A 26584-nucleotide genomic window follows, 5' to 3' on the forward strand; every position below is an offset into this window, starting at 1 on the left:
TATCCTAGCTGGGTACCCCAATACACATGCCCAGTTTGTACCCTAGGCACAAACAAGACTGACCCATTCAACTCCTATTATGGGTTCTAGGTCCCTATCCAAACTTGGACTCCAAGCCCCCACATTTGAGACTCGGTCTCAGTATAGTGCTTAGACCTACACCTTTCTCCGCCTCCAATCAGTCGGTCCAAAAAGAGCCAGATCCTACGACAAGAGCATTACAAGCCTTCCCGCTCCCATAAGCAAGTGTGTGCTCAGGATAATAAGTCTATGACCTGACTACCATCCATAGCAACGGACGGTCCTCAATCGACACAAGCAGAACAAATGCAATCCGAGCCTCGCTTTAATGCATAACCAAGTCTAGATCCAAAGTACCATTCCACCCAGTCTGCAATTATCATCCATATATATTCCATGTGATAGTAATATAATAACAACAATAATATCTTTCCTATCTCTCTTGAGTGACAGGTAATCACTCGACTTCTACCGAATCCTATAGCATGGCAATCTACAAGATCCTAGCATACTAGTAGGACTCATAGGATAAGAATATATATATGCAAGTGGGTTTTCATTCATCTCCTTAAAACTTAATGCACAAGCATAAAATAAAGTGTAGAATAATAGGGGTTATGCACCGGGGCTTGCCTGTGTAAGATATAACCAAAAGTTAGCAATCCATCATGGTGACACGATCATCAAGGCACCGTCTTTTCCTCTACTTCAGTTGACTCCATGACCCATCGTTGTTCCTATTATGATATACTTGGATGCAATGCAAAGACATAAATAATCAACGACAACCGAAACTCTTAGAAATATGATTACGCCTCGCAAGCTAACGAGATAGCTCTAACATGCTAGGCTATGTATCCATATTGTCGAATAAGGCATTGTTTCCCAACAAGTGTTTTAGTTCTACAATCCCAAGGTGTTTCGGCATTTTATTGATTAAATATATATTTTCGAATTAGGGCTCATTTAGCTACCTTAGCAAACTAATTATTATGGAGCTACAAAAATTATAGTGAGCACCTAATAATGTTAGGAATTTACTATGAAAGTTTCAGAGCCAACACTATCACTAATTTATCACAACAATTTCTATAAGTTTATATCTTACAATATTAAGCATCTCAAATTAATTAGATTACTCTAGAAAATATTATAAAACTATGTGAACAAAATATACTAGCAGATAGATCATGATTTTAGGCCCCTAACAAAATTGGTTTCACAATTTTTTTAACAACACAATTTTATATTAAATTTATAAGTTTACCTTAGAAACTAAAATAGAAAATGCTTTAGAAAACAAAAAGGGCCGGTGGCAAGCATTTGTCCCAGCAGACCTGACGGCCTAGCGCGGGCGCAGTTGTCGTGTGCGTCGTGATGGCCCAACATGGCCCAAGGCCAAGAGGCCCGCGCGCGATGGCGGCTTCGCAGAAAGGCCCCTGTGCTTTTAGATAATAACATGACTACTATGCACACTATTCCTAGCATCAGTAATCTTACAACTATACCCTCAGATATTTTCACCTTTACCACGGGGAGGTCCCTGGTGATCCCCTCGCGCGCCGGTGCGGCGACCGACGGCATAAGACGGTTACGCCGGACAGCCTAGGCATGCTACGACGGAAGTAAGGGGCCAACCATCATCTACAGCTAAACACGCAAGGATGGGTGGCGGTTAGGGACTCGGAGGCGAACTATCGTGGGCTGCAGCACTGAGCACCTATCCGTGGTGGTGGCATGACTGTTTCGATGACCTAAGGTTCTACTGGGGTGGTAGGGATAGCGGGTAAGCACCAGTAGCTCACTGGAATTCATGCTACGATGATGGTTGAGGCAGAGGAGTGCCGAGGTGGCCTAGCCACGTGCGAGCCGCCAGGGCGGCGGTGCTTCGGGATGGACACCCATGCGTCACCACATCTCCGGTAACGGCCCTAGCCAAATGGCGCGAGCACCAAATAGTGGAGATCAAGGCGAACTCATGGATACAAACATTTGAACTAATTGGGACCTTACCCCAATTCCACTGGCACGGTGGCGCACCTGGCCGGCAATGAGAAAAACTAAAAATGGGCCACCAGTAGTGCTCGGTTGAACCAAGGTGAGGGTCAGAATGCTAGATGGCTTTCTTGTCTAATTATTGGGACACCGAATTGAGGTGTGGTGTCCCGAACTGCACGTATTTGTCATGCGAAGCGGGCGATTATGTCGACGACAAGGGCAGGCGGGGGCGGTAGCTCTTCAAGGCTATGCCTGCTTTGGTTGAGGCTATGTTAATGAAGCGAGGCGTCCATATGGGAAAGACTTCGAGAGAGAGCATCGTGAAGCGATGTGATGGGACTGCTTGGCCATGGCAGGATACGGGCGGCGGCAGTGAAGTAGCGATCGCGCGCGGGACTATCTCGTAGGACCGGTGCAACAAGATGACATGAGGGAGGGCAGTGACACCACGACATGGGCATTAGTGCAACATGACTATGGAGGCAGGCAACGGCTCGGCGAGTAGGTGATTCAAGCGATAGAAAGAGTGCCACATCGGCAAGATGAAGGCCGCCGTGACTTTGGCTTGACCCCATGCATGGCTTGGCCGGCAGCGCCCATGCGGTAGAGACAGTGCCATCGGATAGGGCCAGGCAGTGGCGTATAATTGCAGAGAGCACGGACGCAACGACGACACGATGGCGTCGGCAGCAGGGACAAGCCCATGCATGCGATGGCGAGGAGGGTAGCAGCCGCACCGCAGCACGAGGCGAGAAGGGCGATAGCGGGGGCAGTAGCACGATGACCAACAGCTGCAGGGCGATGATAGCATCCCACTAGAGTCGGCCACAACCAACCCATAGCCAGACAGGACGACCGAGGTCGGCACCGCGGCGCACGGAACATGGCCAGCCGCACGACGCCGAGCGACCACGCGAGGTGACCGTGTGGTTGTGCCAAGCATATGACGTGCATGAATTTTAAAGCACATCTAAAAACTATCCTAACATAGTTGAAGCTAATCTACCTCGACCATGCTAATGAGGGCACATCAGTCTACCATAAGGAGCAAAAATTTACACTATTTTCAAACTTAAAATTTCTTCCAAGTCTTGAGCTAAATTGGACTTCAAGTTCCATTTCTAAGCCATTAAAAATACTAGCTAGTCATATTATTTTTCTACAGCAAGAGTTGCATTGTCATCTACAAAGTTTGTACTTCCAACTTTATTTAAGTATCACACACATGTTCTATAGTATTTTTGCTTAATAAAAATTGATTTTAACCCTACTTGATACGATTTAACATTTTTATTGGTTATTTTAGGCAACAAGAAATTTATCAACACCTTCTATCACATGCATTATTACATAAACATGATGCTCATGACATGATTTAGTAGTTGGTTTAGGGCATAACACCAAGGGTATTCCACTTGGTGCCTCGGGTCTGTGGTCGGTCAGAGCTGTTGCCGGAGGTGTCGTCATTGCTCCCCGCCGCCTATGGGGTGTGGCTATCATCTGGGATGGCTAGGAGAGTGTGGCGTGGTGCTAAGAGGCTAAACTCTTGGCCTGCTGCTCGAGGGCGACACAGAGGAGCCGCTTCGCCTCGTTCATCCGCTTGTTGGTCTTTGGGTCTGGCGTGTTGGAGATGACTTCGCCATGTTGTACGCTGCATGGGGGAAGTAGAGGCTGCTAGGAGCCCCCATGCGGGCGTCGTCGTCGCCGCTAAGAGGGTGCGTGGTGTGCTATCACGCAAAGTCCTACCTTTGGCGCTTGAGCTCTGCCTCGGTGGCCTCTAAGTCCACTTGTTGAGTGCACAAATAGTCTACCTTCTCCTTAAAGTAGGCCGCACAGCTGTAGGGACTCTAGTCCAGCGGTGTGAGCCCGGGCGCCATCGATGTGGTAGCACATGCACGGTGGGGCATCATAGTCGACATCATCAGAGTCATACTCTGGTCCATTCCCCGAGAGGACCTCGAGAAAGGCACAGAGTGAGGGGACGTCAGTCCCTACTACACCGGATAGGATGATGCTCTACAGCGCCTCACGACTAATGAGGTGCTCCAGCTCTAGCTAGAAGGACACCACTACGTTCTGTATCTTGAAAGGCAGGTCTAGGAGGTAGTACCAGAAGTGATCAGGCGACGGGAGCATGTCACCAATGGTGATCTGGTGATGGACATAGGCCAGCATGTAGAACATCTAGCGGTGGTCTGACATGGTGGGTTTTGGGCCCAAACCACGTCAGATCTGGTGGGTGAGAACCTTAAGATATGTTCCCAAGATACCTTACAAAGGAGGCGGCGCCGGGGGCCCGTTGTCCATCGGTGCAGCCCCGTGAAGTGGATGAAGCTCGCCGTAGCAGTCGATGATGTAGGCTAGGCTCCCAAAGTTGAGGACCTAGCCTAGAGCGAAGGTGCTGGCCATGATAGAGAACTCGCTGGGGAAGTGGACACCACCATCTAGGGCATCATCGCTTGCTCCAGCGACGAGGCGGGTGGCTCCAGCTACCATAGAGCTAGAATCACACTTGACGCTGCCCCTACCTAGAGCGCCAGCTGTCGTGGGGTCAAAACTATGGCAAGCATGTTGTTCAAGTCAGTGTCCAAGTACGAGGTCTCTGGTGGCTCGGGTGGACTTAGGAACACAAGAATCACGCAGAGAAGACGCAATGGTTTATCCTGGTTCGAGCCAATTCATTCCCTACGTCCAGCAGTTGATGATCCTTATACTCAAGAGCACCTAAAATCTGGGGCGTTATAACAGAGTGTAAAGGAAGAAGATTTGATAGGGGGGGTTAGCTCAGTGCTAATCCTAAGGTTGCCTCGCTACCAGTGGAGTCTCCCCCTCATCAGAGCGGAAAGAGATGGTGGGATGCAGTGGAGGAGGGGCTCTCGGTGCACCTCTCTAGGTTGCCTTGCTCTCGGTGCAGAGCAGAGGCGAATGGAATGGAATGGAGTATCTGATGATCGACTTTGGATCCTCCCCCCTCTATGTCTGACCTTATTCCTTATATAACGAGATAGGTCGGGTAAAAGGCAGTTTGGGGGTTCTAGTCTATGGTCTACGTGTGCCAGAGTCTAGGAGAGGCTTGCAGCAGTGCACCATGGACCGTTGAGGTGTCTTAGAGCCAAAGAAGCCTAGGTGTCATCTGACTGCTCTATTCTGACACTCTACGTGTTAGGGGGTGTCAGCTTGGATCGGCCACCCCCAGGTGAGACCTTGTGGAGTCTTCTTGGTGGCGAAGGAGGTTGGCTCTAGGGGCTGGCGCATGGGCCTAGAAGCCCTTGAGCCCCCAAAGGCTGCAGGAAGCTTTGTCTTCTTGTGTCACACCCCGGACGTGACCCTATCGGAGGAGCAGTTGGTAGGGGCATGCCTAGGGAGTGGCACAAGGGAGCCCCTGGGCATCGATAGCCTAGGGCTTGTCTCCTTGTGGTCGGACCTTGGCTGGCATTGTTAGCTAGGCAAGAGTCAAGGTCCGGGCTTGTAGGTTCCGTAGATGAGGAGTCTGAGGCTCAAGGAGGCCCTCGAGCCCCAAGCGGAAGCTACGGTCGAGTCAGGCTCGGCCGGGACTCTTTGCGTGAGAGTGCACACGAGCGTGCCCGATTGAAAGCTCTAGTTTGGTTTTGGTTAATTGATGAAACCCTAAGTGCTAACCTAGTTTATCAAAGTGATTATGAGATATGTAGCACTACTCGAAGTGATGAAGCAATGGCGAAGATCATGATGATGGTGATGGCATGGTGATGATCAAATGCTTGAACTTGGAAAAGAAGAAAGAGAAAAACAAAAGGCTCAAGGCAAAGGTATAAATAGTAGGAGCCATTTTGTTTTAGTGATCAAGACACTTAGCGAGTGTGATCACATTTAGGTTAGATAGTAGTACTATTAAGAGGGGTGAAACTTGTATTGAAATGCGGTTATCAAAGTGCCACTAGATGCTCTAACTCATTGCATATGCATTTAGGATCTAGTGGAGTGCTAACACCCTTGAAAATGCTTTGTAAAAATATGCTAACACATGTGCACAAGGTGATACACTTGGTGGTTGGCATATTTGGGCAAGGGTTAGAAACCTCACCGGTGGAGTGTCCGTACGTAGAGTGCAGACAGTCCGATGGTGCCACCGGCACCCTAGACAGAAAAGATGGAGGTCACTGTAAGTGACCGAATGCTGGTCTCTGAAGGACCGGCGCGTTCGGTCAGTAGCAGCAGAAAAAGCACAGCGTCGGTCATCGACCGAACGCTGGCACTGAAACGACCGAACACTGGCTGGCTGCGTCCGGTCACACTGACATGATCATGCACAGAGGTGTCACTGAGTGACCGAACACTAGGTGTGTCCAGTCGAGCATGACCAGATGCATCTGGTTGAAGAAATTCATTTCTAGAACCTTACAGGAAACGACCGAACGCTAGAGGCTCAGCGTCCAGACACTTATGCCGTAGCGTCTGGTCGACTGTTGACCGTTGATCAGGCGAACAATATTCAAAGAGAGGGGATACGTAGCGTGTATCATGTGACTAGACGCTGAGGGTCAGCGCCCGATCAATATGACCAGAGCGTCCGGTCACCCCGTGTTGTGCCCAGTGAAGGGGTACAACGGCTCAAGCTCACTCTCTTGGCCATTTGCATTGGCATAGCAACCTTGTGAGCTTAGCCAAAGCCCTCCCACTCATCTCCATCATTGATTCATCATCATTGTGAGATTGGGAGAGAATCCAAGTGCATTGCTTGAGTGATTGCATTTAGCGGCACTTGGTATTCATGTTTCGCTGTGGGATTCACTTGTTACTCTTGGTGGTTGCCACCACCTAGATGGCTTGGAGCAGCAAGGATCGTTGAGCGGAGGTTGGTGATTATCTCCGGCTCCGATCATGGTGATTGTGAGGGGTCTTGTGCCTTCCTCGGTGGAGAGCCAAAAGGTAACTCTAGTGGATTGCTCGTGTCATTGAGTTACCTCACTTGTGAGTAGGTTCTTGCGGTGTCCAATTGTGTGGACAAGGTTCGTGCAACACCTCTTAGCCGCTGAACCACCAAGTGTTGGTCGACACAACAGGGACTAGCGTGCCGGCAAGCACGTGAACCTCGGGAGAAAAATTGGTTGTCTCTTGCCCTTTAGTATTCTCCTAGTGATTGATTTAGTATTTATCTTGTGATTGGTTCACTCCTCTACACGGTGGTATAATCACCCTACTCACTCATTTATATTCTTGCAAACTAGTTGTGGCAAGCTCTTTAGTGTAATTAGAATTGAGAGCTTGCTTTGTCATTTTAAGTTCATCTAGTGGAGCTCTTTAGAGTAGCAAGATTGAGAGCTCTTAGTGAGTAGTAACTTTGAAAGTTGTGTGCCTAGTAATCATTGCAACTAGAATTGTTGGATAGGTGGCTTGCAACCCTTGTAGAGCTAGAGCAAGTTTGCATTTCGCTATTTGTCATACTAATCAAATTGCTCTAGTTGATTTGTAGATTTTTAAATAGGCTATTCACCCCTCTCTAGCCATATTAGGACCTTTCAAGTGGTATCAAAGCCATGGTCACCGTTTCATTGAAGGCTTAACAGCCTCGGTGTCAAATTATGGCTCAAGTTGTGTTCAACCATGTGGGGGGCAAACCACCGTTCTTTGATGGCACATGCTATGATTATTGGAAGAGAAAGATGAGGATGTATCTTGGTTCAATCAATGATCAAGTATGGGAAGTGACCGAGAATGACTATGCTATCATCGATCCCGATGATCCCACCAACCAAGATAAGATCAAAAAGCAATGCAATACAATGACTCTCAACACCATATACAATGCCATTGATTCCAAGGTGTTTGAGCAAATCAAGGATTGTGAAAGAGCAAATCAAGATTTTTGTGAGGAGTTTGGCAAGATGATGGCAAGTGAGTTTGAGATTTCTATGATTGGAGAGCTTAGTTACTTCTTTGGTCTTCAAATCAAGCAAATGAAGAATGGCACATTTGTGAGTCAAGGCAAGTATATCAAGGACATGCTCAAGAAGTTTGGAATGGATGATGCTAAAGCTATTAGTACACCAATGGGGACAAGTGGAAGCTTGGATAGTGATGCTAGTGGCAACATGGTGGATCAAAAGATGTATCGGTCTATGATTGGAAGCCTACTCTACGTGACCGCATCAAGACTGGATGTGATGTTTAGTGTATGCATGTGTGCTAGATTTCAAGCCTCACCAATAGAGAGTCATTTGAAAGCAACAAAGAGAGTATTGAGGTACTTGAAGCATACACAAAATGTTGGATTGTGGTATCCCAAAGGAGCAAGATTTGAGTTGATTGGATATTCGGACTCTGATTATGCAGGATGCAAAGTTGAGAGAAAGAGCACATCGGGCACATGTCAACTATTGGGAAGATCACTTGTGTCTTGGTCATCAAAGAAGCAAAATAGTGTAGCACTTTCAACCGCCGAAGCGAAGTACATTTTGGCCGGTAGTTGTTGGGCTCAATTACTTTGGATGAAGGCTACTTTGAGTGACTTTGGAATTAAATTCAAGCAAGTGCCATTGCTATGTGACAATGAGAGTGCCGTAAAGCTCACCAACAACCCGGTTCAACATTCAAGAACAAAGCATATTGATGTCCGTCATCATTTCATAAGAGATCACCAACAAAAAGGGGACATTTGCATTGAGAGTGTGAGCACCGAAGATCAACTTGCCGATATCTTCACCAAGCCACTTGATGAGAAGAGGTTTTGCAAGCTAAGGAATGAATTAAACATACTTGACTTCTCCAACATGTGTTGATGCACCCCCAATTTATATGACATGCCTCTTCTTCGAGCAATTCAAGGTAAAAGTTGATTGACATGGCATACATCCTTGCTAAGGACATGTTTAGTGCATCTAGACATATTTCACATTTGAATAGGCTCATTCATGAAAACAAATGAATTTGATGCTTGTATGGTACCACTATTGCTTGTATGCTTGAAATGATCTAGTGGTAGCATATGACATGTTTGTAGGCTTGTAAACCTAGTGTTTGATCTAGAAAATAAGCTATAAGTGTTTAACTCAACATGGTACAAGATAACCCTTATTTGGAGGTGTGAAGAAGCTTGTCCTTGGATCAAACCGAGTTAAATATCTTTTGCAAGTGATCTAGATTGAACCAAATTGGGAAAATGATCCTCATTTCACATGGTTTCACCCCAACCTATCTATAATTTGAGCTCACCTTTTTTTGCTAATTGTTGAGAAAGGGGGAGAGAAATTCACAAAGATAGTAAGATAGGAGGAGAAAACAAATGAAATGACATTGTAAAGGGATTATAAAAAATGCACACAAGTAGGGGGAGCAAGCTCATAAACTTGTATGTTGCATTTGAATGTGCATTTCATATATTTTCTTACATGGCACAAGTTCTAAATTTCAATATTCATGCTTGTGTGGTGATGCTAGTTATAGGCTTGAATGATGAAATGAAAAACTAGCATGCATAGGCTAAAGTAATTAGACTTATGTTCATTCTATAGAAACTAGACCCTTGCTTGTAATATTGATCTCATGGGGTATTCTAGTTTTTGTGTATGTCTAGTTACTAATGGTGCTAAGGAAGGTATATTGGTGCACTCCAATTGGTATCACACTTCAAAGGTCCATCTCTTATACTTTAGCATCATTTGGTAGACATTGTCTCCTATATTTCCTATCTAAGCATATGTGCAAGCTACAATCCAAACTCTTAGCACATATGTAGGGGGAGCAATTGCTACCATTTGGGATTCATGAAACTTGTCCATATCCTTTACACATGGTAAATATACTTAGGCAAGCAACATAGATTCAATTAAATTTCAACTCATATCTTTGTGAAAGGGTTATCATCAATTACCAAAAAGGATGAGATTGAAAGCTCTAGTTTGGTTTTGGTTAATTGATGAACCCCTAAGTGCTAACCTAGTTTATCAAAGTGATTATGAGATAGGTAGCACTACTCCAAGTGATGAAGCAATGGCGAAGATCATGACGATGGTGATGGCATGGTGATGATCAAATGCTTGAACTTGGAAAAGAAGAAAGAGAAAAACAAAAGGCTCAAGGCAAAGGTATAAATAGTAGGAGCCATTTTGTTTCAGTGATCAAGACACTTAGCGAGTGTGATCACATTTAGGTTAGATAGCCGTACTATTAAGAGGGGTGAAACTCGTATTGAAATGCGGTTATCAAAGTGCCACTAGATGCTCTAACTCATTGCATATGCATTTAGGATCTAGTGGAGTGCTAACACCCTTGAAAATGCTTTGTGAAAATATGCTAACACATGCACATTTGGGCAAGGGTTAGAAACCTCACTGGCGGAGTGTCTGCTCATAGAGTGCGGATAGTTCGACGGTGCCACCGATACCCTAGACAGAAAAGATGGAGGTCACTGTAAGTGATCGGACGCTGGTCTCTGAAGGACCGGCGTGTCCGGTCAGTAGCAGCAGAAAAAGCGCAGCGTCGGTCATCGACCGGATGCTGGCTAGGTGCGTCTGGTCACACTAACATGATCGTGCATAGAGGTGTCGCCGAGTGACCGGACGCTGGGTGTGTCCGGTCGAGCATGACCGGATGCGTCCGGTCGAAGAAATTCATTTCTAGAACCTTACTCGAAACGATTGGACGTTGGAGGCTCAGCGTCCGGTCACTTATGCCGCAGCGTCCGGTCGACTATTGACCGTTGAGATCAGGTGAATAGTATTCAAAGAGAGGGGACATGTGGCGTGTATCATGTGACCGGACGCTGAGGGCCAGCGTCCGGTCAATATGACCAGAGCATCCGGTCACCCCGTGTTGTGCCCAGTAAAGGGGTACAACGGCTCTATTTCGTGGGGGCTTCTATTTAAGCCCCATGGCCGGCTCAAGCTCACTCTCTTGGTCATTTGCATTGACATAGCAACCTTGTGAGCTTAGCCAAAGCCCTCCCACTCATCTCCTTCATTGATTCATCATCATTGTGAAATTGGGAAAGAATCCAAGTGCATTGCTTGAGTGATTGCATTTAGCGGCACTTGGTATTCGTGTTTCACCGCGGGATTCACTTGTTACTCTTGGTGGTTGCCGCCACCTAGATGGCTTGGAGCAGCAAGGATCATTGAGCTGAGGTTGGTGATTGTCTCTGGCTCCGATCGTGGTGATTGTGAGGGGTCTTGTGCCTTCCCCGGTGGAGAGCCAAAAGGTAACTCTAGTGGATTACTCGTGTAATTGAGTTACCTCACTTGTGGGTAGGTTCTTGCGGTGTCCAATTGTGTGGACAAGGTTCGTGCAACACCTCTTAGCTGCCGAACCACCAAGTGTTGGTCGACACAATAGGGACTAGCGTGCCGGCAAGCACATGAACCTCGGGAGAAAAATTGGTTGTGTCTTGCCCTTTGGTATTCTCCCGGTGATTGATTTAGTATTCATCTTGTGATTGGTTCACTCCCCTATACGGCGGTATAATCACCCTACTCACTCATTTATATTCTTGCAAACTAGTTGTGGCAAGCTCTTTAGTGTAATTAGAATTGAGAGCTTGTTTTGTTATTTTAAGTTCATCTAGTGGAGCGCTTTAGAGTAGCAAGATTGAGAGCTCTTAGTGAGTAGTAACTTTGCAAGTTGTGTGCCTAGTAATCATTGCAACTAGAATTGTTGGATAGGTGGCTTGCAACCCTTGTAGAGCTAGAGCAAGTTTGCATTTCGCTATTTGTCATACTAATCAAATTGCTCTAGTTGATTTGTAGATTTTTAAATAGGCTATTCACCCCCCCTCTAGCCATATTAGGACCTTTCAAGTGGTATCAAAGCCATTGTCACCATTTGATTGAAGGCTTAACAACCTCGGTGTCAAATTATGGCTCAAGTTGTGTTCAACCATGTGGGGGGCAAACCACCGTTCTTTGATGGCACATGCTATGATTATTGGAAGAGAAAGATGAGGATGTATCTTAGTTCAATCAATGATCAAGTATGGGAAGTGACCAAGAATGACTATGCTATCATCGATCCTGATGATCCCACCAACCAAGATAAGATCAACAAGTAATGCAATACAATGGCTCTCAACACCATATACAATGCCATTGATTCCAAGGTGTTTGAGCAAATCAAGGATTGTGAAAGAGCAAATGAGGTATGGAAAAGATTGGAAGAAACATATGAGGGAACATCGGCGGTGAAGAGTGCCAAGTTGTATATCCTCAAGGATAAATTGACAAGCTTCAAGATGAAGGAAGATGAGAGCATTCTAGAGATGTTCTATCGATTGCAAGTGATTATCAATGATTTGAAGGCATTGGGAGAGAAGATCAAGGATGATGATATCTCTCATCGGTTCTTGATGTGCCTACCTCCAAGATTTGAGATGTTGAGATTGCTCATCATAAGAGGAGGATTGAAGGAGATTACCCCCAACCAAGTACTAGGTGATGTCATGACCCAAGAGACATACCGTATGGAAAGGGAGGGGGATGACAAGAAGGAAGAAGAAGACAAGAAGAAGAAGAGTATAGCATTCAAGGCTAGCTCATCATCATCCAAGAACAAGGGCAAGTCCAAGAATGAATCAAGCGATGATGATGATCTTAGTGATATTGATGATGAAGCTATGGCCCTCTTTGTCCGCAAGATGGGAAAATTCATGAAGAAGAAGGGCTATGGTGCAAGAAAAAGAAGAGATCACACCAAGAGCAAAGAGTATGTGAGAAGATGCTACAATTGCAAGAGCCCCAATCACGTTGTAGCAAATTGTCCCTACAATAGTGACAATGATGAAGATGAGAAGAAGAAGCTCAAGAATAATAAGAAAGAAAAGAAGGAAAAGAAGGAGAAGAGGATGACATTTCAAAAGAAGAAGAAAGGTGGAGGCTATGTAGTCACATGGGATAGTGATGACTCTTTGGATAGTGATAGCTCTAGTAATGATGACAAGAAATCTATCAAGAGAGCACTAGCAAGCATCGCCATCAACAACAAGCCCTCCATCTTCGACACTCCATCAACATGCCTCATGGCAAAGCCTACCAAGGTAAAATATGATGGGAGTGATAATGATGAATGTGAAAGTGATGCTTGTAGGAATGATGATAATGATGATGATGATGATGAGGAGTACACCAAGGAGGAACTCTTGGATATGTGTGAGCAAGTGCACGCTTGCAATGAGATGAAGAGAAAGGAGTGCAAAGAATTACGCAAGAAAGTAAAATTTCTTGAGCAATCCTTTGATGAGCTCAATGCTACTCATGAGATGCTAATGGAAGCCCATGAGAAGATTGGCAAAGCTCACTCTAAGCTTGAAAAGGCTCACTTCTCTCTCATTGAGCAAGTCTAAGTGGAGGAAGCCAAGAAGGAGCAAGTGATCATATCATGTGATGTGGGACTAACTTGTGATGGTATTGCTAGACCAGCAAAAATAGGTTAGCTCTTTTGTCTCTCAAACACTCAAAACTCACATGGGTTGGCATGAGCACTTATGAATAATTATCTATCAATATGTTGCATCCCTCTTAATAGTACGACACACCTATTAAACTCAAGGTCAAATGAAAAACGAATTTATACCGTTTGAGTTGATCTCTTTCGAATTGATGTCGTCTCTTTTAATCTTCATCAAGTGAGGTTGCCAACACATTGATATTGATCTTTATACTTGAGCATAGCCATCTTGAGCACGTGACTTGATTCCATTCATTAAATATGAATAACTCCAAATGCATCAAGTCACTTCCAACACTTTGTCCAATATAGATTTGATCCTCCACATCAATATGACCATCATAGCTTGATTAGTACCTCAACTAAATACAAGTACTTTCTTCTTCACCCTAGCTAGGTTCTTCGGCCACCAAGCCATCGCTTGCCCTTCACCCTTGCTTAGTACTCCCTCCGTTCCTTAATATAAGCCATATAGTTTTTAGCACCAATATTAACGCACGGCTTGGGGAAGGATGTGAGACCGAGGAAAAAGGAAAATCAAGCCATCTTCTCTCTCCCAATCAGATTGCTTCCTAAATCTAAGGGATTGGTTGGGGCATGTGCTATGTACGGTGGGAAGGTTTCCAAACTAATCGGCGTGGGAGCTGATACGTACCTATATTTTGGAATTTTCTTTAGAAATCTATATGGCTTATATTAAGGAACGGAGGGAGTACCTCGAAGCCTTTTCTTGCTGTCTTGACCATCTCAAGCCATCAAGTCACATCTTGTGTTGAATCATCCATTCATTTGTGTTGTCATCTTTTTCATTTCAATTTAGCAAGCTTCAAATATGAGACCATTCCATATGCGATCCCTCATGTCTCATCAACTAATTTTTATCGAGCTTGCTTTCACATAGTACATGGAAATCCCATAATAAATAAGCCTTTGCATGAATTTCATTTGCATTGTTGTCTTATACTTGAACTAGATTGTTTATACAACAACACATTATTTTGACTTTCATTAAGTACATGTGAGATAACCTATTACCTATTCACACTTAGCAAATGGGTTAGACCTTTAATCATGTTGTCATTCAATCACCCAAAACCCACTAAAGGGCTAGATGCACTTTCATGAGGCTAAGCAAACACCTACTCATCTCCATCATTGATTTATCATCAAGTGAGATTGGGAGTGATTCCAAGTCCATTTGCTTGAGTGATTGCATCTAGTGGCGCTTGTTGGTGTGGCTACAGATTTCTTGTTTCTCTTGGTGGTTGCCGCCACCTAGACGGCTTGGAGCAGTGGAGGAGCTTCGGCATGAGTTGGTGATTGTTTGTGGCCAGCTCTGGTGATTGTGAGGGGTCTTGTACCTTCCTCGGCGGAGAGCTAAAAAGTAACTCTAGTGGATTGCTCATGTCATTGAGTAACCTCACTTGTGGGTAGATTCTTGTGGTGTCCAATTGTGAGGACAAGGTTGGTGCAACACCTCTTAGCCACCAAACCACCAAGTGTTTGTCGACAGAATGGGGACTAGCATGCCGACAAGCACGTGAACCTCAGGAGCAAAATTGCTTGTCTCTTGCCATTGGTATTATCCTGGTGATTGAATTGGCATTCATATTGTGATTAGTTCACTCCTCTATGCGGCGGTATAACTATCTTGCTCACTCCATTACTTTCCCGCAGACTAGTTGTAGCAAGCTCTTTAGTGTAATTAGTTTTGAGAGTTTGTCTTGCTTGCTAGTTTAGTGTCACCTAGTGGAGCTCTTTAGTGTAGACTTGTTGAGAGCTCTTAGTGAGTAGTAACATAGCCATTATTTGTGCCTAGTGATCATAGCAACTAGAATTGTTGGATAGGTGGCTTGCGACCCTTATAGAGCAAGAGCAAAATTGCATTTCACCATTGAATGTACTAACCTCTTGCTCTAGTGTATTTGTAGAAATTGTTATAGGCTGTTCACCCCCCTCTAGCCATTTAGGACCTTTCAAGTGGTATCTGAGCCATGGTCACCGTTTGATTGAAGGCTTAAAAACCTCAGTGTCAAAAGATGGCTCAAGTTGTGTTCAACCATGTGGGGGGCAAATCACCGTTCTTTGATGGTACATGCTATGACTATTGAAAGAGAAAGATGAAGAAGTATCTTAGTTCAATCAATGACCAAGTGTGGGATGTGAGCAAGAGTGACTATGCCATCATTGATCCCGACAACCTCACTAACCAAGACAAGGCCAACAAACAATGCAATATAATGGCTCTCAACACCATATATAATGCCATTGACTCCAAGGTGTTTGAGCAAATAAAAAATTGTGATAGAGCTTATGAGGTGTGGAAGAGATTGGAGAAGACCTATGAGGGCACACTGGCGGTGAAGAGTGACAAGTTGTACATTCTCAAAGACAAGTTGACAAGCTTCAAGATAAAGAATGATGAGAGCATTCCGAAGATGTTCCATCATTTGCATGTGATTGTCAATGACTTGAAGGCTTTGGGAGAGAAGATCAATGATGATGATGTCTCTCATCGGTTCTTGATATGCTTACCTCCTAGATTTGAGACATTGAGATTGATCATCATTAGAGGAGGATTGAAGGAACTCATCCCTAACCAAGTACTAGGTGATGTCAGGACACAAGAGACATACCATGTGGAAAGGGAAGAGGTTGACAAGGATGACAAGAATGAAGAGGAAGACAAGAAGAAGAAGAGTGTAGCATTCAAGGCTAGCTCATCATCCAAGAACAAGGGCAAGTCCAAGAAAGAATCAAGTGATGATGATGATCTTAGTGACATTGATGATGAAGCTATGGCTCTCTTTGTGCGCAAGATGGGCAAATTCATAAAGAAGAAGGGCTATGGTGCAAGAAAGAGAAGAGATCACACTAAGTGCAAAGAATATGTGAGAAGATGCTACAATTGCAAGAGCTTCGATCATGTTGTAGCGGATTGTTCCTACAATAGTGACAATGATGAGGATGAGAAGAAGAAGCACAAGGACAAGGAAAAGAAGGAGAAGAAGATGACCTTCCAAAAGAAGAAGAAGAGTGGAGGCTATGTGGTCACTTGGGATAGTGATGGCTCTTTGGATAGTGATGGCTCTAGTGATGATGATAAGAAATCTATCAAGAAAGCACTAGCAAGCATTGCCATCAACAACAAGCCCTCCATCTTTGACACTCCATCGACATGCCTCATGGCAAAGCCTACTAAGGTAAAATATGATGTGAGTGATGATGAAGATGAGGAGGAGTACGCCAAGGAGGAGCTCATGGATATATGTGAGCAAGTGCACACTTGCTTTGAGATGAAGAGAAAGGAGTGCAAAGAATTGCGCAAGAAAGTCAAATTTCTTGAACAATTCTTTGATGGGCTCAATGCTTCTCATGAGAGTCTAAAGGAAGATCATGAGCTTGGCAAGGCTCACACTAAGCTTGAAAAAGCCCACTTATCTCTCCTCGAGTAAGTCAAGAAGGAGGAAGCCAAGAAGGAGCAAGTGATTGTTACATGTGATGTGGGGCTAACATGTGATATTATTGATGAATCCTTTTATAAGCCAATTGTTGTTTCTCCCACTAACCCCTCTTGTAGCACTATCACTTCTACTTTACATTTGAGTGATGGTTTCACTTGTGATGTCTCACTAATGGTGAAAAATGAGACCCTCAAGAAGGAGGTGAATGAGCTCACTCGTGCCTTAGGCAATGCCTATGGTGGAGATGCCTGCTTGCTAAAGTGCTTGGGTAGCCAAAGGTTTTCTCTCAACAAAGAGGGTTTAGACTATACCCCCAAGAAAGGCAAAACAACCTTTGTCACTTCTAAAGCTAGCTTTGTGAAGTGCAATGGTCGGTTTTGTAATAGATATAAGCAAGTTGGGCATATAGAGCAATATTGCAAGACTAACAAGAACAAGCAACCTAATGTATCCTTAATTAGATTTGATCCTTGTTATATGCTTGTTAAGGGTGCAAATGGTGTGAAGGCTAAGTTCATTGGTACACCAATTGTGGGCCCAAAGAAGAAGACCATTTGGGTACCAAAGACCTTGGTAACTAACCTTCAAGGACCCAAACAAGTTTGGGTACCTAAAAAGAATTGATCTTCTTTTGTACATCAATTATAAAGCCGGAGGAAGGCATTGGGTGCTTGATAGTGGGTGCACACAACACATGATCGGTGATTTAAGAATGTTCAATTCAATCAATGAGAATGAGAGCAATGAGATTAATAGTATCACATTTGGTGACAATGGCAAAGGCAAGGTCAAAGGGCTTGGTAAGATTGCAATATCCAATGACTTGAGCATTTCCAATGTGCTACTAGTAGAGAGCTTGAACTTCAACCTATCGGTAGCTCAATTATGTGATCTTGGTTTCAAGTGCATATTTGGTGTGGATGATATAGAGATCATAAGTGTAGATGGCTCTAACTTAATATTCAAAGGATTTAGATACGAGAATCTATACTTGGTTGATTTCAATGCTAGAGAAGCTCAATTATCAACATGTTTGCTCACTAAGTCTAGCATGGGTTGGTTATAGCATAGAAGGCTTGGTCATGTTGGAATGAAACAATTGAACAAGTTGATCAAATATGACCTAGTTAGAGGTTTGAAGGATGTCATATTTGAGAAAAATAAGCTTTGTAGTGCATGTCAAGCCAAAAAACAAGTTGGTAACACACATCCTAAGAAGAGCATGATGAGCACAACCAAGGCATTTGAGTTATTGCACATTGACTTATTTGGACCAACCACATACACTAGCATTGGTGGAAACCAATATGGATTTGTGATTGTGGATGATTTTACTAGATACACTTGGGTGTTCTTTCTTGTTGACAAGAGTGATGTATTTGCAACTTTCAAATTATTTGTCAAGGGCATTCACAATGAGTTTGAAACAACCATCAAGAAAGTTAGAAGTGACGATGGTAGTAAATTCAAGAACACTAGAATTGATGAGTTGTGTGATGAATTTGGAATTAGACATCAATTCTCAGCCAAGTACACTCCTCAATCAAATGGCTTTGTTGAAAGGAAGAATAGAACTTTGATTGGCATGGCAAGATCAATGTTGAGTGAGTACAATGTGAGTCATTCATTTTGGGCCAAAGCAATCAATACGGCTTGCTATTATAGCAACCGACTCTATTGTCACCCCATGATGGAGAAGACACCTTATGAGCTTTTGAATGGAAGAAAGCCCAACATAGCATACTTTCGGGTTTTTGGTTGTAAGTGCTATATATTGAAGAAATGCACTAGATTTAGCAAGTTTGAAAAGAACTGTGATGAAGGTTTCTTGCTTGGTTACTCCACTACTAGCAAGGCTTATAGAGTTTGGAATTTGGCTAGTGGTACTCTTGAGGAGGTTTATGATGTGAAGTTTGATGAAACAAATGGTTCCCAAGAGGAAGATGAGAATCTAGATGATGTAAGAGGCACTCAATTGGTCAATGCAATGAAGAACATGGACATTGGTGATATAAGGCCTAGAGAGATGATTGATATTAAAGATGACAAGAATCAAGTACTCTCTAACTCAAATGTGTAAGCTAGTGGTTCTCATGATCAAGTTCAAGCAAGAACTAGTGATGATAAAGTACAAGATCAACAATAAGTGGCTAGTTCATCATCTCAACCAAGTGATCTATCAAATACAAGCAATCAAGTGCAAGTGCTTCAACCAACCAATGTTGCAAGAGATCATCCCTTGGATACTATCATTGGTGATATTTCAAGAGGTATGCAAACTAGATCAAGATTGGCTTCATTTTGTGAGCATTTCTCATTTGTGTCATCCATTGAACCTAAGAAGATAGATGAAGCTTTGAAGGATGTTGATTGGGTCAATGCTATGCATGAAGAGCTAAACAACTTTACAAGAAACCAAGTATGGGAGTTAGTTGAGAGGCCTAAGGGTCATAATGTGATTAAAACCAAGTGGGTCTTTCGGAACAAGCAAGATCAAGATGGGATAGTAATAAGGAACAAAGCAAGATTAGTGGCTCAAGGTTACACTCAAGTTGAAGGTCTTGACTTTGGAGAAATATATGCCCCGGTTGCAAGATTGGAAGCAATTAGGATCTTGTTAGCCTATGCTTGTGCCCACAACATCAAGTTGTACCAAATGGATGTGAAGAGTGTATTTCTCAATGGGTATATCAATGAGCTTGTGTATGTTGAGCAACCTCCCGGTTTTGAAGATGAAAAGAAACCCAACCATGTTTACAAGTTGAGAAAAGCTTTGTATGGATTAAAATAAGCATCTAGATCATGGTATGAGAGATTGAGGGATTTCCTACTCTCTAAGGGATTTAAGATGGGAAAGGTTGACACCACTCTCTTCACCAAGAAGCTTGGAAATGACTTGTTTGTAATGCAAATCTATGTTGATGATATCATATTTGGGTCAACAAATCAAGATTTTTGTGAGGAGTTTGGCAAGATGATGGCAAGTGAGTTTGAGATGTCTATGATTGGAGAGCTTAGTTACTTCCTTGGTCTTCAAATCAAGCAAATGAAGAATGGCACATTTGTGAGTTAAGGCAAGTATATCAAGGACATGCTCAAGAAGTTTGGAATGGATGATGTTAAAGTTATTAGTACACCAATGGGGACAAGTGGAAGCTTGGATAGTGATGCTAGTGGCAACATGGTGGATCAAAAAATGTATCGGTCTATGATTGGAAGCCTACTAGTTATGGCAAGCTCTTTAGTGTAATTAGAATTGAGAGCTTGCTTTATCATTTTAAGTTCATCTAGTGGAGCTCTTTAGAGTAGCAAGATTGAGAGCTCTTAGTGAGTAGTAACTTTGGAAGTTGTGTGCCTAGTAATCATTGCAACTAAAATTGTTGGATAGGTGGCTTGCAACCCTTGTAGAGCTAGAGCAAGTTTGCATTTCGCTATTTGTCATACTAATCAAATTGCTCTAGTTGATTTGTAGATTTTTAAATAGGCTATTCACCCCCCTCTAGCCATATTAGGACCTTTCACCGATGGGCATAGCCCCCGAGCCCCTGGGTGATCCTAAAGGGGTCGGCCGGGGGGTCTTCATCGTTCGGGAACCATTGGACCCGAGGCTTAACATACCGGTATGTTAGGATCTCGTCAGACGGTGGCCGTGTCGATGACGAAAATAGAGGAGGAGCTGAGCTCGCCGGAGTGGGTTACGCCAGTGGCGCCAGCCCTCGACGGTGACGGATGAGTAGTGGACGGTGCTCACGGGGTCACGCCACAGCCGGTGGCCGGGTCTCCGACGGCAGCGGGTGCCGACGGCGGTGGCGGCGGCTCGCCAGAGAGGTTGCGGCAGCGCCGTGCGGTGAACTCGACCCTAAAAGCCCTAACCTAAACAACTAACTATGTGTTCGTTTGTGCGAGTGAGTGGGGAGTGTAGTGGTGGTGGTGTAGTGCCCGACCAGACCCTGGTTGACGGTGGTCGTCGGCCATGGTGGCTCGACGGGCACGGTGCTCAACGGTAGCCCGGCACAGAGGCATAGACTATCAACTAGCTACCGCAAAAGGAAGAGGAGAAGCTAGAGAACTCACCGGTCACTCCAATCGGCCAAGGACGTAGCGGAGAAGAAGAAGAGGGGAGGTGGCACTGATGGTGTCGGCGAACTCCTGAATTGAGGGAAATCGGGGAAAGGTGGAGAGGAAGAGGGGAGAGGTGGAAGAGAGGGGGAGATGGTGTGTTTCTGCCCTCGGTGGAGCGGATGGTGGGGAGGATGAGGTGAGAGCGTCGTTGGCTGAGCCTATTTATAGGCCGGCTAGGTCAGTGTCCCGGTGGCGAGATATTTTCCCGGCCACTCTTATCCACCACGCATGCTCGTGGTTGACCTCGTTGGGTTACTTCGCCACAGCTAGTGCTTGCCCATGCGCACGGTGAAATGCCTTGGCGGCTACTCCGGCGGCTCGGCGCGGAGACGACCATGGCGTCAGCGTTGACGAGTTCACAGTGAGGGAGGAGAGGGGAGAGGAGGAGAAAAGAGGGCGCCATGGGGTCCCATGGTCGCATCGTGTCGCCGTTTACCTCCGCTGGCACCCGGGTGGAGCTGGCGGGGCATTGACACGCGGCTGTGCCGCGTACGGCTACCGGCCACGAGGTGGACAACGAAGCTGATGTGCGGGCCCCGGGCGTTAGCGAGAAGGAGAGGGGGAAGGGAGGGGCGTGGGCGAGCGTTGGGACGGTGCTGGGCCACGGCTACTACAGCGCTGGCTGGGCCGACTCGTGCGGGAGAAGGGAAAGGGAGAAGGGAGAAGGGAGGGAATGGGCTGCTGCTGCGGGCCGAAAGGGAGAGAGGGGAGAGATTGAGCCAAAGTGGTTTTTCTTATTTTCCTTTCTCTTTTCTTTTTCCCAGATCATATATGCATATATTTAAATGATTTTGAATTCAAATTTGAATGCATGGGTATGCAAAAGTGTACCACCATAAGTTCAACAAGTCAAGCAAACATTCACACACCAAGTTTCACACATCAAATTTTGTTTCCTATTGTTAATTTATTTAGTAAATATTATCTATGTTGGTTATATATTCTAGTTCCTATGCAAAGTTTTAAAAAGTTCAAATTTTTAGTGATTTTTAAATTAGGTCAAATTTTTAGGATGTTACACCCTTGAGCATGGGTCCCTCCGCTAGGTATACTTCTAATCTTACCGTCTCTATGTTCAGTATGGTTTTTGGGCTCCTAAACATGATCAGTATGTTCGTCATAGTTGCCACTAGTAGTTCACACGTGCACATATTTATTATCATAAATTTACTATTTTTTCTAGATTAAATTAATCATAAAAATACCTAAATTCCTAACATTGGAGGCCCGTCAACAAGAACTACATTGAGGAAAGTCACCGAGTCCTCAGTAACATCTAGGTATTGGGAATCGTCAGGAATAACAAGTCTTCAACTCCGGCTCAAAGAAAACCTCCATCCTAATAACATGGGTAGCACTCAAGGCTAGCTCCTAATTCTCTCTGTTTTTTTTTTTTGCCCTGGATATCTCTTCAAGGGCTTCACTATCATCTGTATAAGGCCTCGTTTGGCACGGCTCCGGCCGGCTCCGGCTCCGCTACTGTAGTGCTACTGTAGCGCGGAGCCGGAGGAGCCCGAAATCGTGGCTTCTCCGGCTCCTCCTCTTCTCAGTTCATTTTCTGCCTCGGTTTTCAAAACGGCTCCTGCTACACTGTTCAAATAGTGTTGCTACAGTGCATGCGGAGGAGGAGCCGGAGCCGGGTGGAGCCGCGCCAAAGAGGGCCTAAGTGCCGCCGACGACAGGGTGGAAGAGCAGTTCCAATGAGCTAGAGATTGCACTTATCTTGAGAGTGAAAAGACTGCTAGCCGTTAAAAAAAACTGGCAGATGTAATCATCACCGTACAATTAGGGATGTCCACTCGAAAGATCTTTCATCAGATATTCAGAAGAACCTTCCTTTCCAGCGGTGGATCTAGTAAATATTTCAGAGGACTGAACAACACTGCTGCTCGATCTTAAGTTTCAGTCCCCCTACACTATGGAATTTTGCATAAAATTCATGAGGCTCCATAGGAGGTTCCACTGTTCCGGTATGGGTAGGGGGGCTTGAGCCCCCCGCCCCACCGTTGGATCCGCCCCTGTTCCTTTCCACAGTTTTCTTTCATTCTTTTTTTTTCTAAACTGCCAGATTGTTATTGTCCACTTGTTCTTACAACTGGGTTCAATCCTGAATGGTTCGAGCCATGCAATCTTGAATTCTTCCAAATTTCCAATCACGTCGCCACCATTTTCACACGCCAAGACACAAGACGTTACCGTTTATGAGCTCCTTCTCGTCAGTTCCCTCCTGCGCGATTTGACTGTTCACGCTAAATCCTTTGTTGAATTCGCTCCAAGAACTGTCGACTCCTCGCGGAACTTTCCATGTCCCAACCTACAAACAATCGTCATATAGAGCCGCGTCTCCATTCCTTTCGAATTCATGCGCTCTATTTGACGCGGCAGCTGCTCCATTTCTTGGAATAACCGGTGAGCCTGAATACACGTCGGGCGCCATGAAGTACAGGAAGGGCCGCGACTCCAATGGCGACAAGTCACAGAAAGGCGGCGGCGATCTGCCACCGAGCATCAAGCTTGACATCACGGTTCACCCCGGCGGCAGCGGGTCGGCGCCCTTCTCCGAGTCGTGGACGCCGACGCCTGGAAGCGGAAGTGTCCGCAGTGGCAGCAGCGCTGGTTATGGTAGGACCGTAGGAGCGACCCGCCGGAGAAGCAGCTCACGCTGTTGGCGCTCCGTGTGGCCATCCTCGAGAAGGCGGCGAGCGGGCTCGGGAAGCTCGACTTCGTGTGGGCCACCGTCGTGCTACTCGGCGGTTTCGTGGGCAGCCTCAACATCACCGACTTCTGGTGCATCACCGTGATCCTCGTCGGCGAGGGCGCGCGCGTCTTCAGCCGCAGCCACGAGCTGGAGTGGCAGCACCACGCCACGGAAACCTCCAACGTTGGCGGCGCGCTCCGCTCCAGCTCCCAATTCTTTCGCCGCATCCTGCACGCCCTCGTCGACCATACCGGCGGCGGCGGCGGCGGCCGCGACGAACAGGAGCCGCATCAGCACGCCACGCAAACCACCGACGCGGGCGGCGCGCTGCGCTCTAGCTCCCGGTTCTTCCGACGCGTCGTACACTCCCTGGCCCAGCCGGCAGCGGACGGTGCAGATGTCAGCGGCGACGCGACGACGTCGGCGAGGTTCCAGAACCAGATCGCGGCCGTCATGAAGAAGCGCACTGGGCACGCGCCAAATGGTGTGTCGCTGCTCCCCTACACCGGCCAGGTGTTCACCTCTAGGAACATCGGCCGGTTGCTCAACTGGCTGCAGGTGCTCTCGGCGTTGGCCTGCGTCGTGCTCTCGCTGATGCGCCTCTAGAAGCACGACTTCGGCGGCAGCGGCAACATGAGGACTGCGCTTCTGCTCTTCTACACCCTGGCGTTGCTGGAGGCGGTGCTCTTCCTTCTGGAGAAGGCCTACTGGGCATGGAAGTTCTCCTGCGAGCTGCTCCGTCAGGCGTCAGGTGAGCAAGGACTGCCAGCTGGGCGCGTACGGTCACGTGTCCCTCACGTGGTTCTTCTACGACGCCTACTCCCGGTGCGTCACTGGCAGCATCTTCGACGGCATCAACATGTACCTCGTCACCTTCGCGGAGGAGCTCATCCTGTCCGATTTCCTGGAGGAGCAGCTCATCGGCGTGCGCATCCTAGAGCAGTTCGCCGAGAAGGTGGACTCGGCGGGCGATACGCTGCGCAAGGTCGGTACTAGCCCCCGGTCCGTCGAGCGGCTCGTCGAGATGCTCAACTGGAAGCGGCGTGACGAGGAGGAGGTGCGCCGGTCAGCGGCGGGGGTCGTCTGCAAGCTCGACGGCAAGCGCCAGAACGCGCTCCGCTTGTCTGCCATCCCCGGCGCCATCGAGTCCGTCATGTCCCTGCTCTACACAGGCCGGAGCGCGGCCGTGTCCGGCATGCACCCGCAACCGAACGGTGCTGCCGGTGAGGGTGGGCCCTTGCCAGGGCTCCGCGACTACGACTACCTGCCGTTCAACCTGCTGGGCCTACGCATCCTCAAGAAGCTCGCCAGAGACCAGGACAACTGCGGGAAGATCAGCAACGCGCGCGGTCTGCTCGCCAAGATCATCGATTTCACGCAGGATTCCAAGGATCTCCTCCGAAACCAGCACGTAACCGACTCTCAGGTGCGCGCCGTGAAGCGCGCGCTCCAGGTGGTGAAGATGCTGGTGTCCACGACGGGCAACACAGGCAAGGCGCTGCGGCAGGGCGTCGCGGAGAACGTGTTCTTGGTGAGCAACCTGCGTGGGATACTGCGGCACGGGCAGCTGCAGAAGCTGGCCATGGACGACAGCGGAAAGGAAGCGATCATGGGCACTGGAGGGTTGGTCAAGCTTCTGCTGTCGATATTCGTCAGTGCCGAGGAGAGAGAGCTCGGCCATGGGGCCGGCAAGGAGCTGGCGATGCTAGCGCTGGAGAGCGAGACGGGTTGCGCGGCGATACTCAAGCGAGCCGACGTGCTCCAGCTCGTCTCGGCGTTGCAGGACGGTGACGACGCCCACCGCCTGAACGCGGCGAGGGTGCTGCGGAGCCTGTGCGCCTACTCGGGCCCGGAATACAGGGAGCTGCTGCGCGTGGTGACCAAGGTGCTGCCGGTGGTACTGGGTGTCACCATGACGAACAGGGACCAGGTCCTGGAGGTGTGCGTCGGCCTGACGACACAGATCTGCAGGTTCATCGACGGCGAGCGATTCGCTGCCGAGTTGCGCGGCGCCGGCGTGGAGGAGCGGGCGTATGTGCAACGGCTGGCGGCAATCCTGCGGGAGAACAAGGACCCGAAGGTCAAGATCCCCCGGATGCAGCGGTTCGTGGTGCAGCAGGTTATCTGGTTGATGACGTGCTCGGGCGGTGGCGGATACATGGAGCTCCTGAGGGGAGTGGGGATGGAGGGCCTGCTCGAGTCCATCGCCGATACCACATCGGAGCTGGAGAGCTACCATGTCTTCTCCGGCAGTGTCGGTATTGGCAAGCACCGTGAGAGCTTCCCAGGCATTGTGGACTCCGCGCTTGAGCTCATCAAAGGCGGCGGTGGCGGAGCTACAGCTGAAGAGTGAAAGGATTCATCAAGTGTAATATAGTCTTCCGAATTATATTAGAAATTCACAGTACATATGAGGCAATGTGATTGAGTGTAAATGACAAAAGTAAAAAAAAAAATGGTTTACCTTAGTTAGATTCGTGGTAGCATGCTATAGTTGCTGAATTCAATTAATTTATATTGTACTCCCTCAGTTCTAAATTATAGTTCGTTTAACTTTTTTTTTTACCTCAAGTTTGACCACTCGTCTTATTCAAAATATTTGTGCAAGCATAGTTAAATTTGAGTCATTCTTGAAGAACTTTTGTTAATAAAGCAAACCACAACAAAAGAATTGATATTTTGCATAAATTTTTGAATAAGACGATTAGTCAAACTTGGGGTCAAAAAAGTCAAACGAACTATAATTTGGAACGAATTTAGTATTATCTATGTATATATATACATGAGTGATACATTTGTATACTTCTTGGTACATGTCAAATAAATTGAATAAACAAATTGCAATAGACCTTCATCTTATTATCTTAAA

The 26584-nt window shown here is 46.4% G+C and overlaps 1 pseudogene; it reads left to right on the plus strand.

Moving 5' to 3' along the window:
- Window positions 1–23283: 23283 nt before the first annotated feature.
- Window positions 23284–26080, plus strand: LOC136497456 (uncharacterized; annotated as a pseudogene).
- Window positions 26081–26584: the final 504 nt, after the last annotated feature.

The sequence above is a fragment of the Miscanthus floridulus genome, chromosome 1 (genome assembly GCF_019320115.1).
Source record: "Miscanthus floridulus cultivar M001 chromosome 1, ASM1932011v1, whole genome shotgun sequence".
NCBI classification, from domain to species: Eukaryota; Viridiplantae; Streptophyta; class Magnoliopsida; order Poales; family Poaceae; genus Miscanthus; species Miscanthus floridulus.